Here is a 21927-nt window from a genome sequence, read left to right as displayed (position 1 = left end):
TGTGTGTCTGTCTGGTTCAGTTCTATAATTGCAGAGAGGTGATATTAAAATCTTCAACTATTGCTGGGCGTGGTGGCTCACGCCTGTAATCCTAGCACTTTGGGAGGCTGAGGCAAGCGGATAACCTGAGGTTAGGAGTTCGAGACCAGCCTGGCCAACATGGTGAAACTCCGTCTCTACTAAAAATACAAAAAGTGGCCAGGCGTGGTGGCACGTACCTGTAGTCCCAGCCACTTGGGAGACTGAGACAGGAGAATCGCTTGAACCCAGGAGTTGAAGGTTGCAGTGAGCCAAGATCATGCCACTGCACTCCAGCCTGGGCGACAGAGCGAGACTCAGTCTTTCAAAAAAAAAAAAAAAAAAAAACTTCAACTTTTGGCCGGGCATGGTGGCTCACACCTGTAATCTCAGCACTTTGGGAAGCTAAGGTGGGTGGATTCGTTGAGCCCCAGGAGTTTGAGACCAGCCTGGGCAACATAATGAAACCCTGTCTCTACAAGAAAATACAAAAATCATCTGGGTGAGGTGGTGCACGCCTGTAGTCCCAGCTATTCAGGAAGCTAAGGTGGGAGGATTGCTTGAGTCCGGGAGGTCCAGGCTGTGTGTGTTGTGATTGTGCCTCTGCACTCTAATCTAGGCAACAGAGTAAGACCCTATCTCAAAAAAAAAAAATCGTGAATTATTATTGTGGAATTATCTTTCCCTTTAATTTTGTCAGTGTTTTATTTTGAAGCATATACATTTTTTATTACTGACCTCTATCTTTGATAATACTTTGTCTTAAGTCTGCTTTATCTGATATTAAAGTAAGCCAACTCCAGCTTTCTTGTACGTACTGTTTGCATGATATATGTTCTTCCATATCTGTCTTTTTTATTTAAAGTGTGTTTCTTATAAAAAACATATATTTGAGAATGCTTTTATCTCTTCTGACAATCTGTGCCTTTTAGTCAAAACATTTAGTTTATTAAAAAGCGCATGTATTAGTTTGCTAGGGTGCCATAACAAACTATGACGAAGTAGGTGGCTGTTAACAGAAATTTTTGTCTCATAGTTGTGGAGGCTTGAAGTTCGAAATCAGGCATAGGTGGGGTTGGTTCCTCCTGAGGACGGTGAGGGAAGCATCTCTTGTTCCACGTCTCTTTGCTTCTGGTAGTGCCTTGGCTTGTCTTCATGGGGCATCCTCCCTATGTGCATGTCTGTCTACAAATGTCCCCTTTATACGATGACACCTTAATGATCTCCCTTGAACTTGATTACCTCTATAAAGACTTCATTTCCAAATAAGGTCCCATTCTGAGGCACTGGGGTTTAGGACCTCAACGTATGTTTTTAGAGAACCCAATTCAACCCCATACCAAGACATACATAAAGTTAACTGCTTGTGCAGAGGTAAGTTGGAGAAAGCCACAGTACTTGTGTACATATTTTTTTAAAAGGTACAAAAATTTAATTATATTAAAACAGTAACATTTGTGTGTATAAGGGAGGGATATTTAAAATTAAAATATTATATAATCACAAGAAAGACCTAATATTCTTGCTCTGCTCTTGGGCAACCAAGAAAATTAAAGCCTGTTTTATATCCCAAAAATAAAAAGAGACTTGATAGAAGTTACAGTGCTCAGTGCTTGCAACCCAAGTCAATTTATACTCTTGTTAGATAAGTTTAAATTCTAAAGGCTACAAAAATCTTATTAAATCAAGGGGGAAAAATTCATTTTAGAACAGTTATTCAAGATGAAAGAAAGGCATGTCTTCAGTGAGAGAGCTGCCTGCTATCGGATGATTTCTTGCTAATGTGTTTAAAGATTTTGGACTTCTCAACTTTCTTGGTTTTCTGGTAGTCAAATCCACCACCGCCTCCTCGCTTTTTCTGCTTGCCTTCATTGCCGTTGACATTCACATCAACAAAGGCAGGCACTTTGAAATCAAATGGCAGAGCAACTTGAGGCAAATTTAAGTTATTTACATTAAAGATCTGTTTCAGAGAATGGGAATCATAACCTCATGTGTATGACTTATATGCTTCCTGGGCTGACTTACAAAGAAAGTAGTTCTTTTCAATCAATTTCTCAAGCTGAGACTGAATGTCAGAAATTTTAGACCAGGAAAAATCAAATTCACTTAATGGAACCTTGGATTGTTTTAAGTAGAAGAAAACCCAATTCTTCTGGGCCCAAAATGGGCACGGCATGTCTTCTCCCATTTAGGCCTCTGGCTGTTCTACCTACACGATGAATATATTCCTTAGTGTCATCCGGATGGTCATAGTGAACAATCCAGTTGACTTGAGGAATGTCCAGTCCTCTTGCCACCACATCCGTACACAATAGTGTTCCCGAATCTGTGTTGCAGAACTGGAAGAATGTGGTCGTACATTTATTTTGCTTTTGCTTTCCATGAATGGCCAAGACAGGCAAATCAATGTAGTTCAGCAACTCATAGTGGTATTTCACGGACATACAAGATGAAAAGAAGACCACGAGCTTCTTTCGGTTCTTCTTAAGGAATGTAAAGAGCAGAAGGAATCTCTTTTCAGAAGGACAAACAACACATCCCTGCTCAAGACCATCCACTGTTGTATTAGCTTTATCATCATCAACACTAACATACAGTGGCTCCTTTTTTTTCAGAGAAATCCTTGCCAGGCCTTCAAAACTTTTCGAGTTTGGGTGGCAGAAAAGAGCATAGTCTGTCTACATGTTGGCGAAAGTTTAATAATTTGCTTTAATTCCGCTTCATACCCAACATCCAAGATACGATCAGCTTCATCAATAACCAGACACTGCAGGTTTTTATACATAAACCCTGGGATATTCTGCGTACGATACAACAGGCGGCCTGGTGTGGCCACAGTGATGTTGATCCCATTAGCAAGTTTCTGTGCTTCAGCAGATCTGTTACTGCCACCCATTATCAACCCGTAGGTATGCACGTGGTGAGTCATTAGCTCCTTAAGAACACCAAAAATTTGCATGGCTAATTCTCTAGTAGGTGAGAGAACAAGGACTCCTGATGCATTCCTGGGCATGAATTTTAACAATGAGTCCTACTGCAGGTTTGAGAAAAGCCAGGGTTTTACCACTGCCTGTTTTTGCAGCTGCTAGAAGATCCCTGCCTTCCAGTAGTGGTCTGATACTTTCATGCTGAATTTCAGTCATGTTGGTAAAACCCATTTTTTTTTTTTTAACTTCAGAGTTTTCATTGACAATATTACATAGAGAAGCAAATGAAGTATCCTCAAATGCTCCTGTGAGTCCCAGGGGCAGGCTGGGCACCTCACTGTCATCTTCATCATTATCTGGCTTCTCCACGTTATTTTCTGTTTCTTTAGGAGTCTCGGCACTTTCTTCTCAGTTTCCTCTTTGTTTTCAGTTTTTGCTTTTTTTGTATCAGTCCCAGCATCATTCACCATTTTTCTCTTTTGATTCTGAATTGGGAGACTGCATTGCTGCTTCTCCATTGGTTAATACGGTGGATTTCTGGGGAGATTTTTTAGGTTTTATATTTTCCACTGCTTCTTGAGACATGTCTCCATTTTGAGCTTCTGATAAGCCCACATTCATAGAATGTTTTGATTTTTTAACCCTTCTACCTCTCATTGTTTCTTCAGACACATCTCCATTTTGAGTTTCTGACAGGGTCAGATTTGAGACCCCTGCAACTTTAGGTTCTGGTGCCGCAGTTTGAGTTTCTGCTGCTTGATCTTCTTGCGCAGGAGTTTTTCATTGGCAGGTGAGACATTGCTGTCCAAGAAGTGCCTAGATTACGACGTCACACAGTACAGCTACTCAGTTCTCGGGGCTGACGTTGCTTCCACTTGTATACATATTTTAAAGCGTATATGCAGTTGAACTCTTGAGTACTTGATGTGGACACTTAAAAACTCTTTAGGGAAAATAAGGAGCTCTTTAAATGCTAGTTGACTAAAACTGACTTGAATTTTACTTGCTCATGTAAGGAGCCAAATGGATGAATAAGATAAATAGGCCGTCTATTCAGTCTTTCTTTCTAGATAAAATAATATGATGTGAATAGCAGATATCCGTTAAGTACTCTGATTAACCTGTTTTGCCTGCCGTTCCATTATTGGAACACTAAGCATGTGGGAGTTATTTCTGTCCGGCTCAAGGTCATCGCTAAGGTCTGATTGCAAAAACTCAAATAATTGCAACCTCTGGCATAAATGGGTTAAATTATTATAAACGACAACATAATGGGGTGGGGAGAAATAACTGGGAATTGAAGATTTTTTTTTTTTTTGGTCATATAGACCTTTGTGTAAATCCTGGTTTTGTTAACTTAGTTATAGGGAAATGGACAATTTAATTTGATTTTCTGTCTCCTCATTTAACACTGGATTTATTTTTATTTTTATTTTTATTTTTTTAAGACAGAGTCTCTCTCTGTCACCCAGGCTGGAGGGCAGTGGCGTGATCTCAGCTCACTGCAACTTCTGCCCCCCAGGTTCAAGCAATTCTTGTGCCTCAGGCGCCTGAGTAGTAGCTGGGGTTACAGGCGTGCACCACCACACCCAGCTAATTTTTGTATTTTTAGTAGAGACGGGGTTTCGCTGTGTTGGCCAGGCTGGTCTCGAACTCCTGGCCTCAAGAGATCCACCCATCTTGGCCCCACAAAGTACTGGGATTACAGGTGTGAGTTACCGTGCCCGGCCTATAACTGGATTTAAAAAATCCTTTTACCAGAGTTTGTGAGTCCAGAATGAGATAGTGACACTTGGTGGGAGTTACTCAATGTATATTAATTTATCTTCTCTTGATGTAGAAAGTAACAATCAGCATGACTTGGTGACTACCGGCAAGGAGAGGAAATTCTAATCATTTAATGTTTCTGATTTAATTGATTTATTGATAACTCTCCATTACTTTTTCAAATCTCTGAACTAGAAAGGGCTTATTCATAGAGTAAAATGATTAGAATCTTTGTTTCATTGAAAAACAACTAGTTATAGAATGGTTTTTTGTTTGTTTGTTTGTTTGTTTGTTTGTTTTGAGATGGAATTTCGCTTTTGTTGCCCAGGCTGGAGTGCAATGGTGCAGTCTTGGCCCACGGCAACCTCCGCCTCCCAGGTTCAACCGATTCTCCTGCCTCAACCTCCCAAGTAGCTGAGATGACGGCGTGCACCACCATACCCAGCTAATTTCTTTCTTTTTTTTTTTTTTTTTAAGTAGAGATGGAGTTTCGTCATGTTGGCCAGGCTGGTCTCAAAACTCCTGACCTCAGGTGATCCACCTACCTTGGCCTCCCAAAGTGCTGGGATTATAGGTGTGAGCCACCACGCCCAGCCAAGTGGTCTTTTTTTTTTTTTTTTTTTTTTTTTTGATACAAGATCTTGCTGTCATCCCGGCTGGAGTGCAGTGGTGAAATCACAGCTCACTGTAGTCTCAACCTCCCAGGCTCAAGTGATCCTCCTGCCTCAGCCTCCTGTGTAGCCAGGACTACAGGTGCACAGCACCACACTTAGCTAATTTTTTTTTTTTTAATTTTTAGTAGAGACAAGTTCTCTCTGTGTTGCCCAGGCTGGTCTTGAACTCCTAGGCTCAAATGAGCTTCCTGCCTTGGCCTCCCAAAGTGCTGGGATTATATGCATGAGCCATTGTTCCAGGCCTAAAATTATCTTTTTAAAACTCAGATAAAGTAGTCCATTTGAAATTCTCCTTGAAAACTTAAAAAACACTTAAGGGAAGTAAACTAGTGTGAAATAAAGATCACAAAACACTTTCAGCAGTGTTCAGAAAAAGAAAAAGCATGTTCCCAAATATGAGTTTTCATGTGAATCTAATCTAAAAACTTGGTTCATATCATGGGAAAATACATTTACTTAGATTGATAAGAGTGACAAGTTTAGAGCAAAATATAAAATATGAGGTACTGCTATATTTGTAAAGTAAAAAAGAGTCTTAATAGTGAGAAACGTCTTATTTTAATAACTTTTGGTAGGGTGGGTGAGTTGTAGTTTTCACTAGTTTGAGTACACGTATACATTTTCCATGTAAGTTTAACATGAAGTTTCTACGTTGAGCTGTGGTTCTTCCATTCCTAAATCAATTGTTTTAACAGGTTTCCTGCAAAACATTTGTATGTTGTGTATGTTACACTCTTAAAATACTAATTTATATGTTTATCATTTGCAATTAAGCTTTTAATAATAATGTGATTGAACATAAAAGAATAATACGCTTATCCCAAAAATAAGCACCGTAAATCAAGAACATTTATTCAGCAATTTTTCAATGCACACTTTTATTTATTTTTTTAATTTTTAATTTTTTTCTTATGATCTTGTTGCATACCAGTGTATGTACTCTTTTAGGCAGTTATAGAATATAGACAAGGCTCAGCCTTTTCTGTCAAGTTGCATTAGGCCCATGGGTGAGCAAAATCTGTAAACTACTTACTGATCACTTGTATGTAAAGTATTATATTGGTGAATAGAGTAGTGACTTCTTTTATGGAATCACTGCAGTATAATAAGCCATATTAAGAGTATAACACATAAATGGTATAGAAACAGAAATAATTAAGAACATCTGCTGGTTTGTCCACACAGATCTTGTACACAAATGTGCATAGCGGCTTTATTCGTAATAGCCCAACTGCAAACAACTCAAGTCTATCAACAATTAAATGATAAACAGATTGTGTTACATCCATGCAATGGAATAGTATTCAGCAATAAAAAGAACAAAAATCCTTACGCTCAACAGCATGGATGAATCTCAGAATAATTATGTCCATGAAAGAAGCCAGAAAAAAAGAGTACATACTATATAATCCCATTTATATAAAATTCTAGAAAATGGAGCTACTAAAGTGAAAAGCACATTGATAGTTCCTGGCAAGGACAGGAAGGTGAGACTGCAAAGAAACTTACAGAAATTGTGGCAGTATTCCTTATCTTGATTGTGGTGGTGATATATATGTTATAACTCATCAAATTGTCCACTGCGCAGTTTATTGTACATGAATTATATCAGGAAAGCACTCATAAAGTGATTTTTAAAGAACCTATGCTGGAAGTACAGATGTGATTGATTCCATAAATATATTGGAATAATCCTTGGAGAGATTAGAGTGTATACCCTGGTAAACCTAAATTGATATGCTATCAAACACAGGATCAGTGAGTCCCAACAGAACTACCACCAGAGTTCAGTGTAGAGAAAGACAGCTTGGTTTAATAATAAAATGAGGATAGGATTTAATTAAAGTCAGAGGCTCTGAATTTGAATCCCTGTTAGGCCATATTTTCTCTAATCTTTATTTTTCTCATCTTTAGTTTCATTAAGATTTTAAGATCCAAAGAATATATTTGAAAGTACATCTGAAAGTGACATAAAAATGGAAGGCTGGCCGGGCGCGGTGGCTCACACCTGTAATCCCAGCACTTTGGGAGGCCGAGGTGGGCGGATCCCGAGGTCAGGAGCTCGAGACCAGCCTGGCCAACATGGTGAAACCCTGTCTCTACTAAAAATACAAAAATTAGCTGGGTATGGTGGCACGCGCCTATAATACCAGCTACTCAGGAAGCTGAGGCACGAGAATTGCTTGAACCCGGGAGGCGGAGGTTCAAGCAATTCAAGAGCCAAGATTGCGCCATTGCACTCCAGCCTGGGCAACAGAATGAGACTCCGTCTCAAAAAAAAAAACAACAAAGGCTTTCCTGACATTTAGGTTAGAAGGGAAAACAAAATAAAGTAGAATTTGACCTGTGGAGATCAGTGAGGAGGGAATTCCAAAAAGGGACCAGAGCTGGGGGAGTGGGAATATGTATGATATATATGGAAAATGATGAGTCAAAAGCAGTTTAGGGCAAAGAGTTCATTTTGCAGAGCAGGGAGGGAGAGATAGCAGCCTAAAGTATCTAAAAGCATAATAGAGAGATTATAAAATAGCGAGAAAGTTTACCATCAGGATATAAGTTGCTGTTACTAGCCCTGTAACCTTAGCCAAGTCATTTAATTCTCTGAGCCTCAATTTCCCCATCAATGTAATGGGAGATAATAATAGTTCTGCCAGATCTCAAGGATTTCATGTATTTAAATCAGTCCATGTCAGATGTGATAGGGTGTAGGATAGTGCTGAAAAGTACCAAGTACTGTTGATAGTTCAGCGTGATTATCAAGCTGTGGGCTACTAAGTGTCTGGACTCAGATAATTGTATTTTAGAGACAGTTTAAATAACAGTAAAGATTAATATAAGGTCGGTGAGACTGAAGGCAAGGAGATCAATCAGGATGCTGTTTCGGTAGTCCAAGGCAGAGGCAGAGGCAGTGGCAGTGGAGAAAGGAAGGGATGGATTTGAGATAGGTCTTGGTGACCAGGTCTGTGTTAGGAGGAAAAGGGGAAGAGAAATTGTATTAGTTTTCTGTGGCTGTTGTAATTAATTATCACAAATTAGATAGCTTAAAACAACAAAGTAATTTCCTCACAGAAGCTTGAAATAATCATAAGTGGGTTGAGATCAAGATGTTGGCAAGTGCTCCTTCCCTCCGAAGGATCTAGGGGAGAAACCATTCCTTGCCTCTTCCAGCTTATGTGGGCTGCAGGCATATTCATCTTGTGACCATATCATTCATCACTAGTCTTCACGTTGCCACACCACCTCCTCTTCCCCACTTTTCACCTTCTCCTGTGTGTGCCAAGTCTACATCTGCCTTCCTTGTATAAGGAGACTTGTGACTGTATTTAGGGCCCACCTGGGTAATCTGGGATAATCTCCCCATTCCAAGATATTTCATCACATCTGCAAAGCCATAAAGGTATCATTCACAAATTCAAGGGATTAGAACATGGACATTTGGGGGTTTTAGCTTTTTGGAGCTGGTCCTGTCATTGACCAGAGTACTTGAAAAAGAAGAATGCATTTTTGAGAGATGATAATGAATTCACTTGGGACCTGCTGAAGTACCTATGGGCCATGTGTATGAGGATATTCAATTTATGTTATCAGAAAACCTTGAATCAGGTGGCTTAAACAATACGGACATTTATTTAAAACAAAAAACAGCCTCAGAGTTGGTTAAATTAGCAATTCAGTGACATCCTTGAGGACATAAGTTCTTGCTTTGCCGTCCTTAGGCTGGCTCTCCTATGGTAACAAAACGATCCCCACAATTCTAGGCCTTCAATACAGATACGAAAATTTAGTTGGCTTGTTTTGTGTGCCCCACCCCCACCTTTTTTTTTTTTTTTTTTAGAGTCTGCAAGGAAACCTAACTTCTGAAGCTACCCATTAGGTTCTGTTTTTCTTGGGCAGATAAACATTCTCTTGACCACCATCTCTTACCTAAATCTTTTTTTTTTTTTTTTTTTTTTTGAGGCAGAGTCTTGCTCTATTGCCCTGGAGCTGGAAGTGCAGTGGGATCTCGGCTCACTGCAACCTCCGCCTCCGAGTTCAAGCAATTCTCCTGCCTCAGCCTCCTGAGTAGCTGGGATTACAGGCATGCGCCACTGTGCCTGACGAATGTTTGTATTTTTAGTAGAGACGGGGTTTCGCCGTGTTGGCCAGGCTGGTCTTGAAGTCCTGACCTCAGGTGACCCACATTCCTCGGCCTCCCAGAGTGCTGGGATTACAGGCGTGAGCCACCGCACCTAGCCACCTAAATTGTTTATATCTACATTGCAGATTTGTTCAGGTAAGGGACCCCTGCCTCAAATACACAAACATTACACCCATTCATCTTCAGTGACAAATGGCAAAACAGACCTCTTGAGCACTTCCCACATCACATTGTTTTACTACTTTTTGCTATGCAGATTTGGTAGAATCTTGCAGATGTGGAACTGTCTTTCTGTGGTTTATTTAAACAGCAGTCCATTCACCTTGCTTAGTCTTGTTTGAGTTCTTGTCTACAAATTCCTAACCATGTCCTCATTTTCTTTTTCTTTTTCTTTTTTTTTTTTAAGACGGAGTCTCGCTCTGTCACCCAGGCTGGAGTGCAGTGGTGTGATCTCAGCTCACTGCAACCTCCGCCTCCCGGGTTCAAGCGATTCTTGTGCCTCTGCCTCCCAAGTAGCTGGAATTACAGGTGCGTGTCACCATGCCTGGATAATTTTTGTATTTTTAGTAGAGACAGGGTTTCACCACGTTGAGCAGGCTGATCTCGAACACCTGACCTCAGGTGATCTGCCTGCCTCGGCCTCCCAAAGTGCTGGGATTACAGGCATGAGCCACCGCACCAGGCCCATGTCCTGATTTTTAACATTAAACTTGAAAGCAGTGGTTAATGTAGTCTGAGGACTCTCCTGGGGATCCTGAGAACCTTTTAGAGAGTACATGAGATCAAAACAGTCTTCTAGCAGTGTTTTAAGACACTACTTGCCATTTTTCATTCTTATTCGTAGATATACAATGGAGTTTTCCAGAGGCTACCTACCTGAAATGTTATTTTTTATTATTTTATTTTATTTATTTATTTATTTTTTTCCCGAGACAGAGTCTGGCTCTGTCACCCAGGCTGGAGAACAGTGGCGTGATCTCGGCTCATTGCAACCTCTATCTCCTGGGTTCAAGTGATTCTCCTGCCTCAGCCTCCCAAGTAGCTGGGACTACAGGTGTGCACCACCACACCTGGCTAATTTTTATATTTTTGGTAGAGACGGGGGTTTCACCATGTTGGCCAGGCTGATCTCGAACACCTGACCTCAGGTGATCTGCCTGCCTCGGCCTCCCAAAGTGCTGGGATTACAGGCATGAGCCACCGCACCAGGCCCATGTCCTGATTTTTAACATTAAACTTGAAAGCAGTGGTTAATGTAGTCTGAGGACTCTCCTGGGGATCCTGAGAACCTTTTAGAGAGTACATGAGATCAAAACAGTCTTCTAGCAGTGTTTTAAGACACTACTTGCCATTTTTCATTCTTATTCGTAGATATACAATGGAGTTTTCCAGAGGCTACCTACTTGAAATGTTATTTTTTATTATTTTATTTTATTTATTTATTTATTTTTTTCCCGAGACAGAGTCTGGCTCTGTCACCCAGGCTGGAGAACAGTGGCGTGATCTCGGCTCATTGCAACCTCTATCTCCTGGGTTCAAGTGATTCTCCTGCCTCAGCCTCCCAAGTAGCTGGGACTACAGGTGTGCACCACCACACCTGGCTAATTTTTATATTTTTGGTAGAGACGGGGGTTTCACCATGTTGGCCAGGCTGGTCTTGAACTCCTGACCTCAGGTGATCTGCCTGCCTCAGCCTCCCAAAGTGCTGGGATTACAGGCGTGAGCCACTGTGCTCAGCTGAAGTGTGATACTGTAACAGACTTAACACATGTGAGAATTCAGCTGATTTCCAATAAGCCAGACTTAGAGAGATTTTCAAAAATCAGTGCTACTCTTGCCTTTTTCTTTCTTTTTTTTTTTTTTTTTTTGTCTGAGAAAATTTAGTTTCTTGAAAACTATGTTGTCTTAAAATGTACTGTTATTTTTAGGTGAATAATTTTTTAAATTTCTAAGTTTTAATTTATAATATGGTAAATATTTTTAGATATAGTTCATGTAAATAAAAGTTCTTTGGGGTTCTCAATAAATTTTAAGAGTGTAAAGAGGCCTGAGATTCGAATTTAAAATCCGCTGTCCAGTGTTAATCCCACTCTAACCACATACTCCAAAGTTTTTCCATTTCTCCAATCATTTTTTCCTTCTCTTACTATTATCAGTTATCATGTAGGTATATCATCTTCGTATGTTGCAGGATTTGTTGCAAGTACTTTAGAGTCATTCATTCTATTTAATATTGATCCCATTTATGGGAGCAGCAGCTTTCTTATTCTTTATTAATATGTCTCTGCATTTTATTTCCAACACTTACCTCTGTTTGTTAGTACTTTCACCATTCTTACTGTTTTTGTGCTTATCAAACATGCTGGATTTAGTAATGTACCTCAAAACTAAGCACAGAGAAAAAACTAATGAAGACTAGAGAGCTAAGACTTACATGACCACACAAGTCCATTATTATCATCTCTTGGTAATAGGCATAGTTAACACTCTTGCTCTGAGAAATGACTTTGATTTATGATAAACATTTATAAGTGGGGAGTATCTGTAATTTTTATAAACTTGGCTGTGAAGGGAGAGTGCCTGATGGATGATACCCAGTTTTGATGGGAGGTGAGGGATGGGGCGTGGAGAATCAAAAATGAGTACTAGATTTTAAGCTATGGGTGACTGAGCAATTGAAGGTATCCATGATTAACAGATTAAGAAATTCTGTAGTGGTATGTTAGTTGGGAAATAATTTGAGTTTGTTTTCAGACACTGAATTTGCAAGATGGCGAACACATTCAGATGGAATTGTCTAGCACTCTAGCTGGTCAGTAGAAGTCCAGAATTGACATTCAGAGGGATATTGCTGAGATTTTAGTCAAAGGTGATAGAGTCAGAGATCTGTCAATAATGATAGCTTATCTGTTAATCACTGCTGCACGATATTCTTATATAAACAGTCTGTGCTGGGCACTGGGCTCTTTACATGGACTCATCTCATTGAATCTGTATGACAGTCCTCAGAAAGCTCACTTGTTGAAGGTCATCCAGCCACTACAGTCATATAACCATGATTAACATGCAGGTCTGTCTGAACTAAAAAGCTGTTGTTCTACCTAGTGTACATGCTGTCTCCAGGCAACGTTAATATATTCATTGATAATTGAATTGAATGTGAAATACTCAAAGCCTAATTATGCATGAGGTGAAGAAATCTGTTACTGAGTTTTGGGTAATATGAAAAGACTATAATTCTTTTAATTAATGCTTAGTAATGTGTCAAAAGATTCAAATGTATTTGTCCTTGGAGCAATCTTCTGTAGTTCAGAGGGACAGGGATACCACGAGTGTCTATGGCAGATCTAGAATTAGAAACCTTAATAGGAATTGAGTAGTTATAGTGTGAGGTATACTTTATTGGGAAAATTTCAGGTAGTAAGTTTCAGAGACTATTCAAATTAATAGATTTTTTTAAGTTTATTGTAATTTTAAAAATACATTTACAGGTCGAAAAGTGTGTATTTTTCTGGGATATTCAGATAATCAGAATAGGCTAATATCTGTCATTTTCACAGTCACTTTTTTCTCTTTAGGTTGTTAGGCAGCAAATAACTACAGCTAAGGACTCAGCTTTTAATATTCTGGCCCATTGGTGATTTTTTCATTTTTTTAAAGATCACTTTGTTACAGAATTTGCCTGATTTCATCTCAGTCTGATAATTTAGAAAGGAATTGACTGTAATGAGTCCTAACATTTTTCCACATCAATCTTTTTAGTTGTGTAGTTTGTCACTTTTCGGATAGTTGATTTACTGGTTTGAACAGATCGAATATGAGTTTTAGAAGTAGTAAGATTTTTATTCCAACAAGAACAGTTGTTCCTTTATAGAAACAAGTTTTCTTACACTATTATCAAATCACTAGAAAGAATACTTGTAGGTGGGCTGGATCAGTGGCTGGAGCATTACCCCTACTGCATACTGGCTGCTAGCAGTTCTGAGAGCAGAGTGGACAGCACGGGTTGGTCTCAGGATTTGTTCTGTGCCTTGTGGAGATCACTGTCAAAAGAAGTGTAGGAGCATGTGGGCATGAACTGGTTTGGGAACAAATACTACTCTATTCCAGAGTACAAGAACTGGAGAGGTGAAGACAAACTATTCAAGATAAAAGAATTGTAGAAGCAGCGAATAAAAAATTAGACTGTGAAGTAGGGGATATTCCAACAGAATGGGAAGCTTAGATCAGAAGAACAAAAAAGAGGCTGGGTGTGGTGGCTCACGCCTGTAATCCCAGCACTTTGAGAGGCCGAGGCAGGCAGATCACCTGAGGTCAGGAGTTCGAGACCAGCCTGGCCAACATGGTGAAACCTCATCTCTACTAAAAATACAAAAATTAGCCAGTCATGGTGGTGCATGCCTGTAATCCCAGCTACTCAGGAGGCTGAGGCAGGAGAATCACTTGAACCCGGGAAGCGGAGGTTGCAGTGAGCTGAGATTGTGCCACGGCATTCCAGCCTGGCCAACGAGAACGAAACTCTATCTCAAAAAAAAAAAAAAAAAAAAGAGACAAGAATAACTCCACCTACTATGGAGGAAATACTAAAGAATGAAAAATACAGAGAAGAAATTAAAAAGCAAAGATTTTTATGAAAACCAAAAACTCCTTAGTAAAGAGACTAGTGAGGAACTCTTGGCTCCACCAGTTCAAACTCAAAGGACATGGCTTTGCTCCATATTTCGGAAAGGAAGAACTCACTGGTTCCCACCAGCACTGGTAAAACCTTTCAGCCAGAATCCCAGATGCCGCAAGATAGAAGGAGCCACAATCAGTGACTGCATTATGGTCAGATCGTTTTGTGTATATGGATGTGACGATTTTCACAAAGAAAAGAAGTCAAAATATACTTACAATTTAGAGAGATTGGCCCCCGGGTCCTGTTTTTAACAGTGATTTTTGTACAAAGCAGTGGACTCTTTTTTTTTTTTTTTTTTGGAGACGTAGTCTCGCTCTGTTTCCCAGGCTGTGGAGTGTAGTGGCGTGATCTCGGCTCACTGCAACCTCCACCTCCTGGGTTCAAGCGATTCTTCTGCCTCAGTCTCCAGAGTAGCTGGGATTACAGGCATGTGCCACCACATCGGCTAATTTTTGTATTTTTAGTAGAGACGGGGTTTCTCCATGTTGGTCAGGCTGGTCTTGAACTCCTGACCTCGTGATCCACCCGCCTCAGCCTCCCAAAGTGCTGGAATTACAGGGGTGAGCTACCACGCCTGGCCAACAGTGCTTTTTGTACAAAGTAGTGGACTCTTAAGAACCAAGTCATCTGTGCTCCATCCCTAGCTCTGACATAAGTAACTGACATCCCTAGCTCTGACTTTAATAACTGACATTAAGTAACTGACTTGGTTTACTTTTCTAGGCTTTAGCACAAGTATATGCCACCAGTAAATGTTCGTTGAGGTAAACTACGTTTCCTGAGCCATAAAATAATCTATTTGCCCTTTAAGCTCTAAAATTCAAATGTTTTCATTCCATTTGAGGGTTTTAAAATATTGCCTCTTTTTCAATCTGTTCATTCATCCTTTATCTTTTTTAGTCTCTAACATAACAGTTAAGCTATTAGTAGTAATAGTTATAGTATAAGATAATATCAGTCCCAGAGTCACACTCCATAGTCTGGCATGTGGTTCCTATAGAGACACTTAATATAATATTGACTATATCAAAGCAAACATTTTCTATAGCTCTCTGTATCTCCTAAAAACTGGTAATTTATAGAGCTGCTATCTGAAGCCTTATTCTTATTATTTTATTTTTATTATTATTATTTTTTTGAGATAGGGTCTCACTCTTTGACCTAGGCTGGAATGCAGTGGCTCAATCTGGGCTCACTGCAGCCTCGACCTCCCAGGCTCAAGCAGTCCACCTGCCTCAGCCCCCCAAGTAGCTGGGACTACAGGCACACACTACCACACCTAGCAAATTTTTGTATTTCTTTGTAGAGATGGATTTTCACCATATTGCCCAGGCTGGTCTTAAATTCCTGAGCTCAAGCCGTCTGCCCGCCGTAGCCTCCCAAAGTGCTGGCATTACAAGCATAAGCCACTGCACTCGGGCTGAAGCCCTGTTCTTGACCAGCTTCATTCAGGATCCTTAAAAGAGATCTTAGCAGACATTTTGTAATTACTATCACTTGATCAGTTGTGAAATAAAATAAGAGCTTTAGGAATTGGACTTCTGTAGGTTAATTGCCACCTACGTTTGTAAAGTACTATGAATAGTTGTGGTAATTATACATTACCAAAGTGTTTGTGATTATTAGTTACTTGAATTTTATTTTACCAATGAATAAACTTTTAATAAGAGGAGGATGACTGCAAAGTGTGAGTTGTTTGTCCGTATTGCCTATAAGCAAGAATGATACAATGAAAAAATTTGCAATTAACATCATATACAGTATAATTCTATAAATTGCATGAATTCTAATATTAAATGTGAAAAAATTTACCTACCTGTTTGCTTGCCTTTTTTGTATTTTTAGTAGAGACGGGGTTTTGCCGTGTTGGCCAGGCTGGTCTTGAACTTCCGACCTCAGGTGATCTGCCCACCTCAGCCTCCCAGATGTGCTGGGATTACAGGCATGAGCCACCGTGCCCAGCTGCTTGCCTTTTTTTTTTTTTTTTTTTTTTTTGAGATGGAGTCTTACTGTGTCACCCAGGGTAGAGTGCAAAGGCACAAACTTGGCTCACTGCAGCCTCCACCTCCCGGATTCAGGAGATTCTCCTGCCTCAGCCTCCTGAGTAGCTGGGACTGCAGGCACCTGCCATCATGCCCAGCTAATTTTTTTTTGTATTTTTAGTAGAGATGGGATTTCACCATTTTGGTCAGGTGGATCTCAAATTCCTGACCTCAGGTGATCCACCCACCTCGGCCTCCCAAAGTGCTGGGATTACAGGCATGAGCCACTGCGCCTGGCCTGCTTTGCCTTTTTAATATCAAGAAAAAAAATCAAGATTCCTTCTCATTGTCGAATAAAGCTTAATTTTTAAAAATGAGATTGAACATATAATTGTGTTTATTAAAAATGAAAATCTTTTGATATAAATTTAAATTGAGTAATTCTTACATAAGATTATTTTGCAGTGATCATGCCAAAATCAAGTCTGGTGCGCTTTGCTTTTGTTCCCTGCAGTTCTTTTGAGTTTTGTAAAAATCTGGCCTTGCTGATGAAAAATTTTGGAAATAGGAAATGGTTGCACAACAGTGTGATTGTACTTAATGTCACTGAACTGTACACTTTAAAATGGTTAGAATGGGCCGGGCACGGTGGCTTATGCCTGTAATCCCAGCACTTTGGGAGGCCGAGGCGGGTGGATCATTTGAAGTCAGAAGTTTGAGACCAGCCTAGCCAACATGGCAAAACTGCCTCTCTACTAAAAATACAAAAAAATTAGCCAGGTGAGTCCCGTACACCTGTTATCCCATCCACTTGGGAGGCTAAGGCAGGATAATTGATTGAACCTGGGAGATGGAGGTTGTAGTGAGCCAAGGTTGCGCCACTACACTCCAGCAGTCTGGGTGACAGAGCGAGACTCCATCTCAAAAAAAAAAAAAAAAAAAAGGTTAGAATGGCAAATTTTATTTTATATTTTTTTAACCACAATTAAAAAAAAATTGGAGCTAGTCACAGTGGTGGGGACCTGTAGTCCCAGCTACTTAGGAGACTGATATGGGAGGATTGCTTGAGCTCAGGAATTGGAGACCAATGTGGGTAGCATAGTGAGACCCCATCTCTAATTTAAACAAACAAAAATCTCCTTGCCCAGGGAGGTGTGTCACACACATGACATCTGCTGTCGTGTGTCGTGGCTAAATAAATTAAAATACAGGTGATAATTGCCAACGTGGAAAAGAGAAATGTGAACCGTTTAAGGTGGTAGCCACTCTTACTCAAAATACTGCAAAATACAGAATTCTATGATTGGGGTAACTTCAGTCAAGTGATTTAATTAGTAGAAGGCTGTAGGGCTAGGTGGCCTTCAACATTGCTCTTTACCTGGAAATTAAGTTTGTGATTCAAACCTTTTATTGGTTAAGTCAGGGATTTAAAATCTGTAGAAAAGACTCAAGTGTCCAGCATGAGATGAATGGATGAACAAAATGTGGTGTATATTCAGCTTTAGAAAGGAAGAAGTCCTGACACAGTAGTACATCGTGGAAGAACCTTGAGAACACTTCGCTATGTGAAATAAGCCAGAAACAAATATTGAATGCTTCCACTTATATGAGGTACCTTCAGTAGTCAAATTCATAGAGACAGAAAGTAGAACAGTGACTACAGGAACGTGGGGGTGGGAAGAATGGGGAGCTATTGTTTAATGAGTACTGTGTTTCACTGTGGGATGATGACAAAGCTCCAGAGACAGATAGTGATGGATGGTTGAACCACAGTGTGAATGTATGTAATGTGAACATACAAACTGTATGTTTAAAAATAGTTAAAACAGTAAATTTTGTGTATATTCTGCCACAAAAATAACCTTAACTGCTGCTTATTAAGTAACTTAGATGATGTAGGCTTTAGTTTATAATAGAGTGTTATGTTTCATTTTAAGAAATTGGGTCTCACTCCATCACCCAGGCTGGAGTGTGGTGGCATGATCATAGCCCACTGTAACCTTGAATTCCTGGGCTCATGCAAATAGGGTATTGGAGAACTTTTACAAAATAAAATGATATGGGCACATCATCAAAACAATAGGCCGGGCGCGGTAGCTCACGCCTATAATCCCAGCACTTTGGGAGGCCGAGGCGGGCGGATCACGAGGTCAGGAGATCGAGACCATCCTGGCTAACACGGCGAAACCCCGTCTCTACTAAAAATACAAAAAATTAGCTGGGTGTGGTGGCGGGAGCCTGTAGTCCCAGCTACTCGGGTGGCTGAGGCAGGAGAATGACGTGAACCCGGGAGGTGGAGCTTGTAGTGAGCCGATATCACACCACTGCACTCTAGCCAGGGTGACAGAGTGAGACGAGACTCCATCCCCCCCCAAAAAACAACAACAACAACAACAATAAAACTACTTTTTAAAATATTTATTTATTTATTTATTTATTTTGAGACAGGGTCTCTGTTGCCCAGGCTGGAGTGCAGTAGCACAATCACAGCTCACTGCTGTTTCAAACTCCTGGGCTCAAGCCATCCTCCCACCTTAGCTTCCTAAGTACCTGGGGCCACAGGCTCATGTTACCACACCTAACTAATTTTTGTATTTTTTGTGGAGACAGGGTCTGACTGTGTTGCCTAGGCTGGTCTTGAACTCTTGGGCTCAAGCAATCCTCCCACCTCAGCCTCCCAAAGTGCTGGGATTACAGGTGTGAGCCACCGCGCCCGGCCTGTTTTCTGGCTTCTTAAGGCAGACACTTTAGATGATTAATTTGAGACCTCACTCATTTTCTAATTATAATCATTTAAGGGAATGAATTTCCCTATAAGCACTACTTTAGCTGCATTCCATAAATGTAGATGTGTTTCATTTTTGTTCATTTTAATGTTTTATAGCTTCCCTTGAGTCTTGCCTTTTGATTTATGGATTGTTAGAAGTGTGTTGTGTTAATGAGAGAACTTCCCCAACCTGGCAAAGGGCAATTACAAAAAACCTAGAGATAATAAGACTGGATGCTAAAAAGGCAAGATTGTCCCTTCCCTCAAGTTCTATTCCCACCAATCCTATTAAACATTATATTAAAAGTCCTCACTGGTGCAAAAAAGCAAGAAAAATAATAGACATAGAGATATGAAAGGAAAAAACAAAACTTCCTATTGAGAGACCTGATTATTTACACCCAAGTAATTTTTTAAAAATACAAAAAGCGTGCTAGAACTAATCAATGACAGGAACAAGGTCAACGTAAAGAAGTTTGGTGATTTTTTAATTACCTTTCTGTTACTAATTTTTGTGTTGTAATTCCATTAGGGTCAGAGAACATACATTAGAAAGACTGACTATTCTTCTGTTACTGCATAGAATGTTCTATAAATGTCAGTTAGATCCGGTTGGTTGATGGTGTTATGTCTTTGCTAATTTTCTGCCTACTAGTTTTGTGATGGCTGAGACAGGAGTGTTAAAGTCTCTAAGATTAGGGCCTTATATTTTTTCTTTCATTTCTGTCGTTTTCACTTCATGTATTTTGATGCTCTCTTTTAAGGTATATACACAGAATTGTTTCACTTGATGAGTTAATCCAGTTCAGCTTTCTTTTGATTAGTGTTTAAATGGTATGTATTCTTTTCCAACCTTTCCCCTTTAACGTACCTAATATATGTTTGAAGTTAGTTACTTATAAACATACTACATTGAGATCATGGTTTTTCTCTTTTTTCTCCTTGTGCTGTCTCTGTGTTTTCATTGTTGTAATTAAATCATTTGCGTTTATTATAATTGCAAATGCACTTTAGAGGTAGAGGCTCCCTTCTTACACCCATCCCCTGCTAATGAAATGAAGGCTGTACTTTGGGCTTGACACCCTGAGAATACTGGGGCAAAAATTGCCGTTGCGCTGGCTTGTGAAGCAATGATTGAGTCAAGCCTAGAAGTCTTCAGGTTGCCGTCCCCCTTTCTACCAAGTACTCAGCTCCTAGAGCAGGGATTTCATTCTGAGAGAACCTTGCAATTATTTCCATCCCCAGCTTTAGAGACTTGGCTCAGAGATTTTTTGTGGTGGGGAGAAGTAGACCAATAGTTCTTAATCTCTTCTGAATGCAGCTTACTTAATTGGGAAGATAATGTGTAGAATTTCAAAGCTAAGGGCACTCTCAAAAATGGTGGTAGTTGTGGGAGGGGACTATAGAAAAGACCAGAATAAGACAGCTAAGTGAAGCTCTACTGTAGCAAGAAGAAATATCAGATAGACCTCAAACTGTTCCTTCAAATGAGCTACAGTTGATTGGTTGGTTGGTTGGTTGGTTGGTTGGTTGGTTGGTTGGTTGGTTGGTTGGTTTTGAGACAGAGTCTCGCTCTGTTGCCCAGGCTGAAGTGCAGTGGCATGATCTCAGCTCACTGCAACCTCCACCTCCTGGACTCGACCGATTCTCCTGCCTCAGCATCCCGGTTAGCTGGGACCACAGGTGCATGCCACCAAGCCCAGCTAATTTTGGTATTTTTAATAGAGACAGGGTTTTGCCATGTTGGCCAGGCTGGTCTCGAACTCCTGGCCTCAAGTGATCCACCTGCCTCAGCTTTCCAAAGTGCTGGTATTACAGGTGTGAGCCACTGCACCCAACCTGAGCCACATTTTGATTTCAATTAATTTGTAGAATATAAACCCAGGGCTTTTTTTTTTTTTTAATAACAGTAGAGCAGTTAGTGGAGTTTAACACGTTGGTGTGATAAGACAGAGCTAGAATATCATTGTAAGTCCAGAGTGACTGTGGGCGTACCCAAAAATGTACCTCTCTGTGGATCAACATCCAAGGCTTAGCATTGTGGAGGTTGGGAAGTGGGGAAATAGACTTTGCTAAAATAATTCGGCTAGTCACTAAAAATTAAGCAAGAAACACTAAGAAGCACCAAGAAAGAGGGAGGTAGAAGAAAGGAACAGTAACTGGATTTGCTATACTATATTATCAAAAATGTCAGTGTCTAGCAAAAAATTATGAGGCATGCAGCGAAAAAAGAAATTATGACTCATGCACCAGAAAAAAAGCAGACCTTATAAACTGCCTGTGTGAGAGAGACCACATGTCAGATTTAACAGAAAAGACTTCAAAACAGCCATCATAAGTGTGTTCACAGAACTAGAGAAAAAGCATAAAGAGGTGAAAGTGGGTATAGTGACAATTTTGCATAAAATAGAGGCTACCAATAAGAATATAAAAATTATCGAAAAAACAATTAGAAATTCTGGAATTGAAAAAAATAATTAACCGAAAATTCACTAGCAGTGCTCTTCTTCACTGGCAGAAGATGGGTTTAGTGAATTCGAACATAGATCAATAGAAATTATGCAAACTGAGGAACAGAGATAAGATAATAATGAGCAGAGCTTCAGCAAAACATAAGACACCATCCCACATACCATTAAACACTTAGGAGTAATGGGAGTTCTGGAAGGAGAGGAGGAAGAGAAAGAAGATAACAATAGAAAATGATATAGCAATAGAAAAAACACTCAAATAGTGGCAGAAAACTTCCCATACAAACGAATGATGGTTTGACTTACAAGTTTTTAGTGTATGATAGCGCAGAAGCGAAAGTGATAACGCATTCAGTAGAAACCATGCTTCAAGTACCCTTACAACCACTCTGTTTTTCACTTTCAATGTGGTATTCAATAAATCATATGAGGTACTGAACACTTTATTTAAAAATACTTTGTGTTAGGTTATTTTGCCCAACTGTGTAAGCTAATGTCAGTG

At 39.9% G+C, this 21927-nt stretch overlaps 1 protein-coding gene and 2 pseudogenes across 18 annotated transcripts in view; 2 read left to right on the top strand and 1 right to left on the bottom strand.

The window, feature by feature from the left end:
- The window catches only part of ZBTB44 (zinc finger and BTB domain containing 44), an 89916-nt gene that overhangs the window by 16360 nt on the left and 51629 nt on the right, over positions 1–21927 (top strand). The window lies entirely within an intron of this gene.
- LOC101127682 (ATP-dependent RNA helicase DDX18-like) lies at positions 1736–3747 on the bottom strand (annotated as a pseudogene).
- Positions 6393–16810, top strand: LOC109028748 (NADH dehydrogenase [ubiquinone] 1 alpha subcomplex assembly factor 2-like; annotated as a pseudogene).

The sequence above is a fragment of the Gorilla gorilla genome, chromosome 9, assembly GCF_029281585.2.
Source record: "Gorilla gorilla gorilla isolate KB3781 chromosome 9, NHGRI_mGorGor1-v2.1_pri, whole genome shotgun sequence".
NCBI classification, from domain to species: Eukaryota; Metazoa; Chordata; class Mammalia; order Primates; family Hominidae; genus Gorilla; species Gorilla gorilla.
Note: the sequence above shows the minus strand (reverse complement) of the source record. Positions and strands in the feature narration are given on the sequence as shown.